Source organism: Magnolia sinica, chromosome 6 (assembly GCF_029962835.1).
Source record: "Magnolia sinica isolate HGM2019 chromosome 6, MsV1, whole genome shotgun sequence".
In the NCBI taxonomy this organism is placed as follows: domain Eukaryota; kingdom Viridiplantae; phylum Streptophyta; class Magnoliopsida; order Magnoliales; family Magnoliaceae; genus Magnolia; species Magnolia sinica.
In genome coordinates, this window is record NC_080578.1 from 66,313 (window position 1) to 80,899 (window position 14,587).

Sequence of the window (14,587 nt, forward strand, 5' to 3'; positions counted from 1 at the left end):
AAGGGGATTTTAGGTTTTTCGTTCTTGTGAAAGATCCGGCGCTGTTGACCACGATTGGACAACCAAATTCAGCCGAAGGCCACTCCTTGGGTAGATCTTGAGTAAAAAGGTAAGAGAGCTTCTTCTTCTTCTTCTTCTTCTTCTTCTTCTTCTATATTTTTTTTTTCCGAATAAGAGGGTCGTCGCCTAATGTCGCCGAAAACACGGCATTTGTTTTGCCTATTTTATCGAAATCTATAGGGGAGATTTGGCCAGTGATCCGAAAATATCGCCGATAATATCGAAAATATCGGCGACATCTAGAAGAGAAACGAAATATTGGGGTTTCGGTATCGCAGGTCTGGCGACACCGATAATATCGGCGATATTATCGATTTCTCGCCGATAACTCAAACACTGTTCACTACCAAAAAAAGGGAAAAGGATACAGACCACGTTAGCTTTTTGTTACGGATATAAACCGTAGATATAGTTACTACGGTTTTAATCCGTAGCTGAAAAGTTTTCACACCATTAATAATTAAAGGTGGTGTAAGGGGCTCTATAGGGCCTAAAAAACTATATGTATTCTATCTAAGCTGTCCATATATTTTGAAATATTATTTTAGATCATGAAATCAAAAATCAGCTAGATTTAAGGCTCAAGTGAACCACACGGTAGGAAATATGATGATTAAATCAAATTTGCTTCATATGGTGTGGTCCACTTGGGCCTTAAATATACTTTAATTTTGGAATCATGAAGTAAAATAATTTATTAAAATTAATGGTCGGAATGGATAAACCAAATACATCATGGTGGGCCCCACGGAGCCCCTAACTGGACCGTCAATGGTCCGTCTCTCGAAACGACGCCCAAAAACTAGGCGCGCTCTCAAAACAGAGCTGCGCCCAAAAAACTCTCTCTCTCTCTCTCTCTCTCTCTCTCTCTCTCTCTTTTTCTCTCTCTCTCCATCTCTCCCTATCTCTGCTCCATCTTTCTCATTCTCCTCCCTCTCTCTCCAATGCATCTCCGCCGTCTCTTCTATCTCTCTCCATTGCAGCAGCCGTGAAGCTCCACTACAAGAAAACCCGGCATAGACAGCACCTTGGGGTATCTTTTGCCGACACTAACAAAAAATGAGCGCTGTTAAAGATTCCTATAAATACGTTACAAAAAAAAAAAAACCTACCCTATTTTCCACTGCTCTCCCCGCCCCTCTCTCTCTCTCTCTCTCTCTCTCTCTCTCTCATGCGCGCGCAGGGCATTGAATGTTGGATCTAGCATGGCGTCGGCACTGAGAAGTGAAGCATCTCTCTCTATCTCTGTAGCAGATCTTGAAAGGTAATTTTCGTGCCCTAATTTCTTCGATCTCTGTTTGCAATGATTTGAGGAGAGGATTTCGTTCTGTTTTTGGAAATCTAACATGGATTTTGTTTATTTTCTAATGACTTTACTTCTTGCTTGGGATTTCTGAGGGTTTTTATTGGAAGTTCTTTTCAAATCATATTGGGATGTGCTACTATGTATATTTTTTGCTTTTAAGGTTTCACATTTGCTACTTTTAGACGAGATTTTTATGGATATTTCACATTTTCAGTGGTGATTTCTAAGGAGTATTTAGGCTTCTACTTTTTTCTTTTTCTTTTTTTCCTTTTTTTTTTTAATAAGAAACTAAATCAGGCACATAACATGGGTCTTTCAAAAACTTGAAGAAGTCCTGCAAATCCATTCGCATGTTTTCCTCCACAGACTCGACTCAAGACCATTTGTGCAGACCAGGCTGTTGAATTTCTATGCAAAATATGAAGAGATTGGGTGTGCATGTGGGGTGTTTGATGAAATTCCTAAGAGGAATTTGATCATGTGGAGTGTAATGATTTGTGTGACTCAATCATTTCAAAATCTGAGAACTTTGAATTAAAAACTCCATGGGAAGTGTTGATGATAATCAAATAGTCTACAACAAGCCAACCAATCAGTGGCCTGCAAAAGCAGCGGTTTTCTCAAAACAGAGATGATCTGTGTAGCTCATCATGATGCCCTAGCTTAATGGTCCTGTGGGTCCTGATAACTATCTTTCATGTGTGGTAGGATTCCTTGATTGATTGATTCAAAGACATTTGATTCTCAGGTTCATGTCGCCCATGATGCCCTGGCTTAACGGTTGTTGTTTTCTCGCATCAATGAAGAGCTTGATCAAATAAAGAAAGTGAAAAATGGATGAAGATGGTCAGGTCATGCAGGTGGACCGTTCACCCATTTGAAGGTGGGCCCCTCAATCACAGCCCTTCCAATCCACATGAATAGAGATATACCGTGATTGATGCTCCTGTGCTTGGTGGATAGATATGTGCTATGATTTGGCTGGCTGATAGTAGTTGTACAAGATTGGCTCAAATTCTTTAATATTGAGCAATGCTCGAGTCCGATTCCCAGATTTTTAGACGGGGTCCACATGTACTTTCCAGCCATATCTCTAACAGCCCAACTAATCCATGGTCCCACGTATGACAGATTGGGTCGCACGCTATATTAACTACTACATTTAAAATGCCAGATGGGCTTTCTCTCCATAGGGTTGTGTAGTCCACAAATTCCCAATTGAATTGACCTGGATGGTTGGACTATTTAAACTTTGAATTAAAAACAATACTGAGTGTCATAGCCCTACCCAATGTTGTCAAATCGCATATGCGATCGCATGCGATCAGCATATGCTGTTCGCATATGCGATCGCACAATCACATATGCCATGGCATATTTTTTAAAAAATAACAAAAATTTGACAAAAAAAAAAAAAGGAAAAAATTTAAAAAAAAAATTGAAAAAAAATCTTTAAAAAAAAAAGGGAAAAACTCGTCTAATTATTACACATGATTGGATTGGGTTATTTTACTTATTTCATTATAGTTTGAGTGTTTCATTAAGTGATATATTTAATTACTTATATTATATTATACAAATTTAACAAAACAATCAATAAGCTACATTAAAAGATAACTAATTATTATAAACTTCGAACAAAGAAATTTTAATGATAAATGGATAACTTGAAATAACTTACAAGTTATAACTTACAACTTAATTTACAAAAAGTAAGCACAACTTATAAAATACAAAAAATAAACATAATTGAAATAATTGTAGAGAGATTAGAGTAAGAAAGAAAGAGGTGTAAGAGATTAAGAGATTTAGAGCTTTGGAGTAAAGAATAGTGAAAATGGAGGGGATATGAGTGCCTATTTATAGGCGAAAGTTCTCCAATTTGAAAAAATAAAAAATAAAAATAAAAATCTTCCGCTCTTGGCTATTGGGAAATATGCGATTGCATATGCAGTATGCGATCGCATATAAAAGTATGCCATGGCATACTTGCCAGGATCACGTATGCCATGGCATATGCGATTTGATCAACAGTATGCGCATATGCGATCGCATTTGACAACAATGGCCCTACCATCTTCTTTCTACTTTTCTGTTTGCTATTTTACCTTTTGATTATGGAATTTTACTAAATTAAAATATCTTTCTAGCTATGCAAATATATTGACAACACGGAAGATTGCATTAATATTCAAGTAATTGTTTGTACATGAAGAATTCTCTCTTTTACAATACATGTGGTTTTATTTGGATGGAAATAGAATGTTACTGCTTTATTTTTTCTTTTAAAAAAATAAATAAAGCCATGTTAGTCATGGTTTTTTTTCCCCTCTGCCGCAGCTTGACAATCATCGAAATCAATTGATTCAGGTGAGATTTTATAAGGACATTGGTAATGAACTGCCCATGCATTAGATTCTTTTCTTCAGTTTGATCTCCAAGTTCTTCCATTTTACTACTGACAGTAGTTGTTTAAATTGCAATGCACTGTTTGGGGATATAGTTATCTTTTCTTCTATTCCATTGCAGTTAGAGATCTTCCTTAGCTCAGGAACTGTTTGCCTCTCTATTTATTCATTGGTTGCCGGGATCTTTGGCGTGAATCTCCCATATACATGGAATCTAAACCATGGATATCTATTTAAATGGGTACATTTTCTCTTCCTTTTTTTTTCTTTCAAATAGACAATCTGTGCTTGACCAAGCACATGTTGTTTTCATATATATTAACATTCCTCCCTTCAGGAATTGACTCTGCTTCCCAACTGCTACATTGAGGATAAGATGTGGCTGCTGAAATTGTACATTAAGGTTAGAGAAAACCCAGTTAGCCCAGGGTTGTCAGTGGGCTCGTCACAGCCTCCAGCCAATTCAAACTCTGGACTTAAACCAACCCAGTTCAGATGATCTGCCATTAAGGGCCCATTTGAACGGGTGGATTGGAAGGGATTGAATGGTATTAGGGTGGATGGCATGGATTTCAAGGCAATGATGGTGTTGTCAGTGGATTGTCTTAAGATCCATGGGATTGCTATTCCGAGGATTGCTATATCGAGTCTGTTTGGCACGCCCTGCCAATCCCGGGATTAAACCTTCCCATCCCTTCCAATCCCTCGAACCAAACACGTCCCAGGCAAATTTGAATGGATTAGGGTGGATTGGATGGGATTTAAAGGTAATGATGGTGTTGTCAGTGGATTGTCTTAAGATCCATGGGATTGCTATATCTCAGGATCAGATCACCCAGTCTGTTTGGCACGCCCAGCCAATCCCAGGATTCAACTTCCAATTCCTTCCAATCCGCCCGGCCAAATGGGCCCTAAAGCAGTTAAATCAGGTGGTCAATCTGTACAAAAAAATGAACTCTTGATTGCAAGTGGTTTTAAAAAAAAAAAAAAAAAACTTTATTTTAAAGATTGACATTGGCATACCCTTAGGCAGCCTAATTGTTTTGGTCCGATGATCTAATGATGGTTTCACCTGATAAACTGGATTGGATCTCCTGTGCATGTGCCAGGTTGGCATGTCTATTGGTGTAGAGATGACTGTGGAGGGGATTGCAAACCTCTAAGGCCTTGTGCCTGGATACAGTAATTTGCCACATTTAGCTGTAGGTTTCTTGCAATTTCGTTTTTAGTAACTAGCAATATCCTGGCCATGCCTGGACAATCTCCTTTTGATTTTTACATGGATGCTTATTCAAAAAATGATGCGTGTAGAGTTGTTGGTTGACATGAGCTGGTTTTTGGCTACAGGTAATTGATTATGGAGTTCATAAGCTTTGGAAATACAATAACGTTGGGGTATTTCATCTATTACCTACCTTGTCAATTCCATGTTGAATTGCCTCATTGAGCTGCTTGTGAAAACTATCCGGTCCTCTTCTTAATAGACCTTTTTTTTTTTTTCAAAAGGAGGGGTCTCACCCCCATATTTGACAATATGAACAGGGGATGTACAATCCACACACATTCAGGTGGGCACCACAAAAATGTCGGGCCTCACAATCAAGTAACTCATGCTGCAATGGAATTCTTCACAGCAATTACTGGGGATCTCCTTGAACTTTGTTTGACATGTTCTTCCTACAAACTAGGACTTTCTTTTTTATTGCTGGTATCTCCTTCCAACTTTGTTTGATGTGTTACTTGGAATTTTCATTTTTTATTGGTAGGTGTTGCTGCAAATTCGTTTAAAGCAAGCCGTTTCATATTTCTGGTGTGGCCCTATTTAAATCAAGGGAAGGCATCTCCTCTCACATTGTTCCCTTGTGTTGTGGCCCACATGACTGTTGGATCAGGTGGATTTAGGTAATGTGTGGTGATACATCTGATAGATAGGGTTGGTGGCCTTCATACATCAAGTGGGTGCCACATACCAGTACCACTCTAGCATAGCTGGGATGAGACCATGATGATGATGATGGCCAATCTTTCCTTTTTTTTCTTTTTTCTTTTTTGCTTCCATTTGCTATGGTATTACATTGCTATCAAATTGGATGTGGCACTGCAGTCTATTATCTGGGAAGCTCCTTGGGTGGGCCACTCTTGAAAAATGGTACAGACTGGATGATCTTACCAATATGAATGCTGGGCTTTTCATGTTTCCCGTGGTGCGGTCAACTGAGATTTTGATGTCCCTCATTTTTTGACTCATGCCCTAAAATAAATTGTCAAGATGGATAGAAGGTGTGGGTAAAACACATACATCATGGTGGGGCCTCAAAGCACTATGGAACGGCAAGTCACCGATGACAATGTCAGTAGGCAAACGTCCCAAATAAATACCCACCCTTGACACCTTCTAAAGGGTGTGTTCGTGAAATCCAGCCCGTCCAAAAGGTGCAACCCATCATGATGTCCACATGAACTAATAATCAGGCTGATCTAATCATCAAGTGGGCCACAATTGAATTTGGAGGGTTTTGGGTTGTGTACACTTTTTATGGTATGGCCCACCTAATTGCTGGATTGGCCTGATTTTTTGTTTGTGTGATCAAAATGGTGGGAGGCACCTGTTGGATGGGTTGGATATCATATACACATGGACACATGCGCCCCAATGCGGACCCCACAATGCCTTGACCCTACTACCTTTTTTAAGAAGAATAATAGATGACGTCATTTTAGTCATTTTACTCACCAAAAAGCAATCTATTGTACTTTAAAAAGGTTGGGGCACTCTTTGGTATAATCAAAATTCCATGATCAGTTAACTTCTGTCCGCATTTCGTTGTAGGACAGGGATTTGCTTTCCTTTATCAGATCTCTCAAGGGTATGATACAATCTACCAATGCAGTTGCGATGATTACTTTCCCTCCATCTGTTCTGTCACCTTCCTTCTGTAAGAGATGTCAGCATTTGGCGGATACTCTGCTCTCTGTCAGGGCAATCCCAGGTTATTATTCTACATATCCGTTCATCTACAGCCCAAGTGTATCTGTGATAATTTGTGGATCTGTTTGGGGAAACCTTTTTGAATCAGATGAGGACAGAGATGGCGAAACTCCTCACAGGTTATCAGGACATGGTTGGCCTTCTGCATGTCCATAAAGTGGCTCAGATTAATACTCAGGTATTCCTGAAAGCTTAAAGTGCCTTCATCTGATGTCTGCTTTCATCTTAGAAAATGATATTTATGCAGCTTGCGTCCTCCAAGTTCCATGTAACTCCATCCTTACAGCGGTAGCCATCCAATTAACGGCCATTAAAAGGAATGATGAGAGCAATGACTCACATTTAACCTGAAAACTCACAACTGGTGGTCCTAGTTTTGTTCGACCACTGTCATTTTTGGCCTATAACCTATCCACATCAACATTGCCGACCCTGCATGTTTTCCATGCGTACCACAGGGAGGATTGAATTGAACTTCGGTGAAAAATGAGCTCCATTATAGCAATTTATACAATGTTAGTTTACTTCTCCGGTTCTTTGCCACTTTTATGATGTGGGCATGATAGAATTTCTTGACTCGATTCTTCTCTCTCTCTCTCTCTCTCTCTCTCTCTCTCTCTCTCTCTCTCTTTTATTCACCTTTTTTGGTCGTGTGGGCATGCTCGAATTTATGGACTTTGGATCATTTTCATGTTGTTTTACCATTATATTGATACAGTTATGATTGGATTGTATGATTCTAGTCCAATCTCTGCTCTTTTTCTTTTTGCCATTTTATGTATGTATGATTGAACTTTATGATTCCAATGCAGTTGTCTGTTCTCTTTCCATTTGTATTGTGGATATTATTTTTGGGGTGGGAAGGTTGAAAAGCTTAATCTGCATATTCATTTCATGTCTGCCCCAAACTTGCGGTTTGCACAGAATGGGATTTTTTTTTCACTTATCTTGAGGAACATCTGAAAATTTGTAGTTGTTGGATTTGTTGTTAGATGGTTAGATGTTGATGAAAGGATTTAATTTTATGGCAGGATGATTATGTGGCGCCCGATGACGATGAATATGAGGAGAAGATGAAGAAAGAAAATATATCGTTTTTCTTTTTAGATTGGTTTAAACATCTGCTTCTCTCAATTTTTATTTATATATATTTTTTTAAAATTCAGATATTATAATTTTTATCAGGGAATGTACTGGTAAGAGAAACCATCACTATGAAAAAATTAACAAAGGCTATTAGCTACGGCTATTAACTGTAGCTTATTATCTAGAAACCGTAGCTGTTGCTGACTAGAACTTATTGCACAGTTCTCGCTGTACTTTCAGCTACAAATATAACCCGTGGCTGTATGCACTTTTAGGTACGGATACTATAGATACAGCTACCGATTGAATTCGTAGCTAGACCTATAGCGACAGTACCGATTGCTACGGGCTCAACCGTGGCTAGTAGTAATTAGCTACGGCTTTTATTCGTAGCTTTTTGCCCTTTTTATGGTAGTGTATTATTCTGTTATCACAATTACCATTTAATCCTGAACTGACCCACTCTTAAGGCCGGGAGATTTTCAAAATGAAAGAGTAAGCCACGTGATGGATGGTGAAGTAGAAAGGAAACTGAGATTTTTGTCCATCAACTTTGGTTCTCTTTTTCATTCCTATTGCTATATCAAAACAGCCTATAGTCGCCATCTAATGTGGATTAATAAACAAAAGGGAAAGAATTCTGATACTCCAGCGGAGTGAGAACAGCTCACGACACATACGTAAATTAACTGTCCAGATCAGGGGGACCCATTTAAGATTCCCATGACCAAAATAATCACACCGACCAGATGATCCCAATGGGCTGATCGTTGGACATCTAACTGATTGTTAAAATAAGAAATATTCAAATCTCCAAATTCAACAAACATCCCTGAATCACAGGTCAGAACCACCAAATCAATCTGATCAGGGGCTCCACCCAATCTATAGTGGGTCACACTCTTTGGATGATTTTGATTTAGGTACAAAGGCAACTGCATAGAATGAGATCAGACACCAAAAATGAGTGGTTATTCTTAATTGCAACCGAAGAAGATCAAAACTAATCCACAAAAGCAACCTAAAAACCATGATTTCTACAATGGAATATAGACAGGAGTACAAGAGACTGTCATTTGCTTGATCAGCAAGCTTTCAGAGTCAGGACACACCGATATGCCACATCAGCATTGTCTTAAGACATTTCAAAGACCAACGATATGCTAAACTAGTGCCAATGTAGTTGGGTTTAAGGGTTCTAGATAAGGGTTCGGGGTTTATAATCAGTCATCTGTAAGCAGTCAAAAATCTGTTCTATACTATGAAAAGAAGGTGAGAGAGGAATCATCTCATTCCTAGTATGCCATCTGCATTGGAATGGTCAGGAATCCAGGGTGTCAGTAGAATGCACCCATAAGATTGGGATTGCCATCGATTCATTACCATATGTAGTTGGTGTTGCAGTTGTGCCCTGAAAAGCCAATGTGATGTTCTGATCCATTGAATTAACAATGTTGACCATAGATCATGATGACCATAGTGTCCTATTTAGACATTTTATTAATGTTATAACCAATAAGTGAACATCTCCTGATCATGTGTTATAGAAAAAATGGACCAACTAATAAAAAAATGTCAGATTGGGACTCTATGCATTTCGCCAGATCGAACGACAACGGATACGACTAAAAATCAAACCTCTGACCACAGACCGAGTGAGAAATGAGGTCGGGCTTGGTATCTCGCCAGCAGGTCAGAATATCCACTGATCCCTAGACCGAGCGGGAAATAGGGTCGAGCTCGGTATCTCGTCAGCAGGTCGGAAGATTCACTAATCTACCCGATACCAAAAGAAGCTCAACCACTCGCCAAAGGAGTCAGGTCAGCACAACCCACGTTCTGTTAGTCCCGACTTGATCCCAACTGCATCTATCCAAGATCATAGCCGAAGATCTAGGAAGTCGACCACAATACGAATCCACCCGAGATCCTAGCCAAGAATCTAGGGAGATCCTCACAACTTGTGTAAGATCTGAATCCTACTACAACACATCCCTGCTAAATAGGGAGATCTCCTCTACACCACCGACTCTCCTCACCTATAAATGGGAGTTCCTCCAATGGTGAGAGGGACACATAATTCTAAGCCTAAAACCTTACTCTCGACTAGACCTAGATTCCCTAGCCTGACTTTGGCATCAGAGGGTCTCCTTTGTCTGTTCCTTGTGCAGGCATTCGAAGGTTCAGGGAAGGCTAACCAGTTTTCTGCATTAACAACATGTATTCTGTTATTTCACAACCACTTAGCAAGTTGTAGGATGAACATATGATTATTTTCATTTGATCATCGTATGTCAGGGAAGCAATAATGTCGGGATGAAACGTCCCCATGATCGAGCTTAATGACAAGTTGGTGTCAATGCCCTATCCTACATATGAACATAGGATCATTAGTATTCATAGATAATGGGAACTTCTTATTAGACCCGTTGAGTACTTACATTGGAGATCACTTCCAAGTCTCTAAATTGGGTGACCCATCATGCCTGATATAGATTGATTTGCATATATACTAACTTTAACTAATCCTTAGACTTAAAGGATGTGCGAAGGGTTCAAATTCTTGATATAATGTGCTTTAACCCTTAACCCTAAACCTTAAACCCTCAACCCTAACCCTAAACCCTAAATGCCTTTAAGCCCTAGGCCCTTACCACTAATCCCTAAGCCCTAAGCTTAAAGCCCTAATAACTAAGCCCTAAGCGTTCAGCCCTAAGCCTTAAACCCTGATCCCTGATCCTTAAGCCTTTAACCCTAAGCCATAACCCTAAAAACCCTAAACCCTCGACCCTATACCCTAAACCCTAAGCCCTAAGTCCTACTCCCTACGCCCTAAGCCCTATTCCCTAAGCCCTAAACCCTAAACCTTAAACCCTCGACCCTATACCCTAAACCCTAAGCACTAAGTCTTACTCCCTACACCCTGAGCCCTATTCCTAAGCCCTAAACCCTAAAAACCCTAAACCTGAACTTTTCGATTGCCATTTTTCAATCTCGATGGTTAATCTTTCAAAATCATGCGATCCAACGAAAACGCTCATTTCTCCCTCGTTACATGTCGAACTGGGTCGATCTTAGCGTCATTGGAAAGATAATTTAGTGCTCTTCAATACTAACCGGAATCGTCGCATTCCGAGACCATTTGGGTATCCAAAAGCAAGGTTAACGTCATCGGGCCTTAATTTTTTCGACATCTCATGTTCCCACGGAAACCCTCATAATTCCATCATCAGATGTCTGATTTCTACAATTTTTAGGTCGTTGGAAAGGTGACTTGACAAGCTTTTCTACAAGACAAGAATGTCTGATTCGAAGACTCTTCGCTATCCCAAAAGCTCGGTAGAAGACTTTGGTCATCATTTTTCTATCTTGATCGTTAATCTTTTTAAATCTCGTGATCCAACGAAAATGCTCATAACCGTTCCCACTAAAACACTCATTACTCCCTCGTTAGAGGTTGGATTTAGACAATATTTAGCTCATTAGAAATGTAACACGACCAGCTTTCAAAAAAGAGAAGAATTGCCATATTCGGAGACCGTTCGATATCCCAAATGCACGCTAGAAGTCTTCGATCATCATTTTTAAATCTCGATCATTATTCTTTTAAAATCGCATGATCCAACAAAAGCACTATCTCCCTCGTTACATGTCGGATTAGGTTGATCTAGCGTCATTAGAAAGGTAATTCAAATTTTGTTTTGGTATCCAAAAATGGGGTCAAAGTCATCAGTCCTAAATTTTTATGACATCTCATGTTCCCACGGAAACCCTGATAACTCCCCCATCAAAAGTTAAATTTGGATTAATTTTTGTTCGTTGGAAAGGTAATTTGACAAGCTTTCCAATGAGACAGGAACCGTCTGATTCGGAGACCGTTCGATGTACCAAAAGCCCGGTAGAAGACTTTGGTTGTCATTTTTTGATCTCAATCGTTAATCTTTTTAAATCACGTGATCCAATGAAAATGCACATAACGTCTTCGTTATATGTCGAATTGGGTCGACATTAGGGTCATTGGAAAGGTAATTCAGTGCTCTTTCAATCCTGATTGAAATCATCGCATTCGGAGATCATTCATGCATCCAAAAGTGGGGTCAAAGTCGTTCGTCCTAATTTTTTATGACATCTCCTGTTCCCATGGAAACTCCCCCATCAGATGTCGGATTTGGACGGTTTTTAGCTCATTGGAAAGGTAACTTCACAAGCTTCCATACGAGACAATAATTGTCTGATCCGTAGTCCATTCGATATCCTAAAATCACTCTAAAAATCTTTGATCGTCTTTTTTCGATCTCGATCGTTAATCTTTAGAAATTGCGTAATCCAACAAAAATACTCATTACTCCCTCGTTACATGTCAAATAGGCTGAATCGTAGGGTCATTGGAAATGTAATTCAGTGTTCTTTCAATCCTGACTAAAATCGTCGCACTCAGAGGCCATTTGGGCATCTAAAAGTGGGGTCAAAGTTGTCAGTTATGAATTTTTATAACATCTCTTGTTCCCATGGAAACATTCATAACTCCCTCATCAGAGGTCAAATTTAGACGATGTTTAGTTCCTTGGAAAGGTAACTTGACAAGCTTTCCAACAAGACAAGAATCGTCTGATTCGAAAACCGTTTGATATCCTAAAAGCACGGTAGAAGACTTTGGTTGTCATTTTTCGATCTCGATAATTATTCTTTTTAAATCATCTGATCCAAGGAAAACGCTCATTACTCCGTTACATATCGAATTGGGTCAATATTAGGGTCATTGGGAAGGTATTTCAGTACTCTTTCAATGCTGACCAAAATCGCCGCATTTAGAGACCATTCGGGCATCCAAAAGTGAGGTCAAAGTCATCGGTCTTAAATTTTTTCAACACTTCATGTTCCCATGGAAACCCTCATAACTCCCCCCATCATAAGTCGAATTTGGACGATTTTTAGCTCGTTGGAAAGGTAACTTCACAAGTTTTCATACGAGACAATAATACCTGATTCAGAGTCCATTCGATATCCTAAAAGCATGCTAGAAGTCTTCGATTGTCTTTTTTCAATCTCAATCATTAATCTTTCGAAATCGTGTGATCCAATGAAAACACTCATTACTTCCCTGTTACATGTCAAATTGGCTAAATTTAGGGTCACTAGAAAGGTAATTCAGTGCTCTTTCAATCCTGGCTAGAATTGTCACATTCAGAGGCCATTTGGGCATTTAAAAGTGGGGTCAAGGTTGTCGGTTTTGAATTTTTCTGACATCTCATGTTCTCACGGAAACCCTCATAACTCTCTCATCAGGGGTCTGATTTGGACGATTTTTAGCACATTGGAAAGGTAACTTGACAAGCTTTCAAAAAACACAAGAATCACCTGATTTGGAGACCATTTGACATCCCAAAAGCATTGTAGAAGTCTTCAATCATCCTTTTTCAATCTTGATCATTAATCTTTCAAAATCATTTGATCCAATGAAAACGCTCATATCTCCCTCGTTACCTATCAGATTGGATCGATTTTAGGGTCATTGAAAAGGTCATTCAGTTCTCTTTCAATCCTAATTAGATTCGTCGCATTCAAAGACCATTTAATATCCAAAAGTATGGTCAAATTCATCGACATGAATTTTTCCAACATCTTATGTTCCCACAGAAACCTAACTCCCTCATCAGAAGTCGGATATGGACGATTTTTAGCTCGTTGGAAGGTAACTTAACAAGCTTTCCAACAAGACAACCGAAATCCCCCTTAACCTTGTGAAGTTATAATGATGCGGTTAGTTTATTAGGACCTGTTTGGAAGAGGCCTAAAAATGAGTTCATCGTAATTATTTATTTGAGATCATATTTCTTTTTGGTCAAGACTAGAAAGTAATTTTTATAACTAACAATCATAATTTCTCTAATACATAATTATTAAAAATGAGTTCATCTCATTTTTGTTAACAGTTATTATAGCTTATACAAATTAAATGTTTTAGTAAGAATTAAAGGAATCTCCATGTAAATATGAATGTTACCATAAAATGGGATTAAATTTTATATCTACCATATCATAATTCCTATTTTATAGCAAAGGGCAGAAGACATTTTTACCCCTTCCATTCTCATCCATCCTCTCTCATGGAGACCCCATAAAATCACATCTCATCATCTCACACTGATTGCCTGCGACACATGGAACTCTTGCAGTTACTAAGTGGGGCCCACTTCGATGTTTGTGAGAAATCGACCACATCCATCCGTTTTGTCAGAACGTGTTAGTACATGAGCCCAAAAATGAGGCAGATCCTAAACTCAAATGGGCTGCATAACAGGAAGAAGTAGGCAAGGAAATGCCTACCGTTGAAGGCTCCTTGGGGTCCACGGTCATGTTTATATGCCATTCAAACTGATTCCTACCAAAAATATTAGCCTGATCCTACCGAGTGTTTCATAACTTCCGTGTCCCCAGAAATGTTTCAGCGGGGAAACATTCTATCTGTTTCTTGCCCTGTGTCACACTTGAGTTTTGGACTTGCCTCATTTTTGGGATGATATATTAAAATAAGCTGGAAAAATGGATGGGGTGGATATGAAACACATACATCAAGGTGGCCCCACAGTCACGGCTCTGACATGACTGAATCATCTCCCGTCCCAATGGTCTCCTACCAGCGAGAGTTGTAAAGAGCTTCTGCATCAGTGAAGGGATTGGTCGCATGGGGTGGGACCCACCATGCTGTGTTGCCGAAACCATTGAGACCATCAGGTG

General features: G+C 39.3%; 2 long non-coding RNA genes across 6 annotated transcripts; both read left to right on the top strand.

Moving 5' to 3' along the window:
- Positions 1–963: 963 nt before the first annotated feature.
- On the top strand, positions 964–5,787 carry LOC131247832 (uncharacterized). 5 transcript variants are annotated; one of them, XR_009172048.1, is made up of 6 exons: positions 964–1,093; positions 1,244–1,324; positions 3,896–4,015; positions 4,112–4,177; positions 5,122–5,377; positions 5,541–5,787. It is a non-coding gene; the product is annotated as an uncharacterized LOC131247832 (long non-coding RNA). The 5 variants fall into 5 exon arrangements; XR_009172050.1 differs by lacking the exon at positions 964–1,093 and adding an exon at positions 2,115–2,249 and having other exon boundaries at positions 1,166–1,324; XR_009172046.1 differs by lacking the exon at positions 964–1,093 and having other exon boundaries at positions 1,166–1,324.
- Positions 5,788–5,939: 152 nt separating this feature from the next.
- Positions 5,940–7,832, top strand: LOC131249820 (uncharacterized). The gene is made up of 2 exons (XR_009172865.1): positions 5,940–6,941; positions 7,795–7,832. It is a non-coding gene; the product is annotated as an uncharacterized LOC131249820 (long non-coding RNA).
- Positions 7,833–14,587: the final 6,755 nt, after the last annotated feature.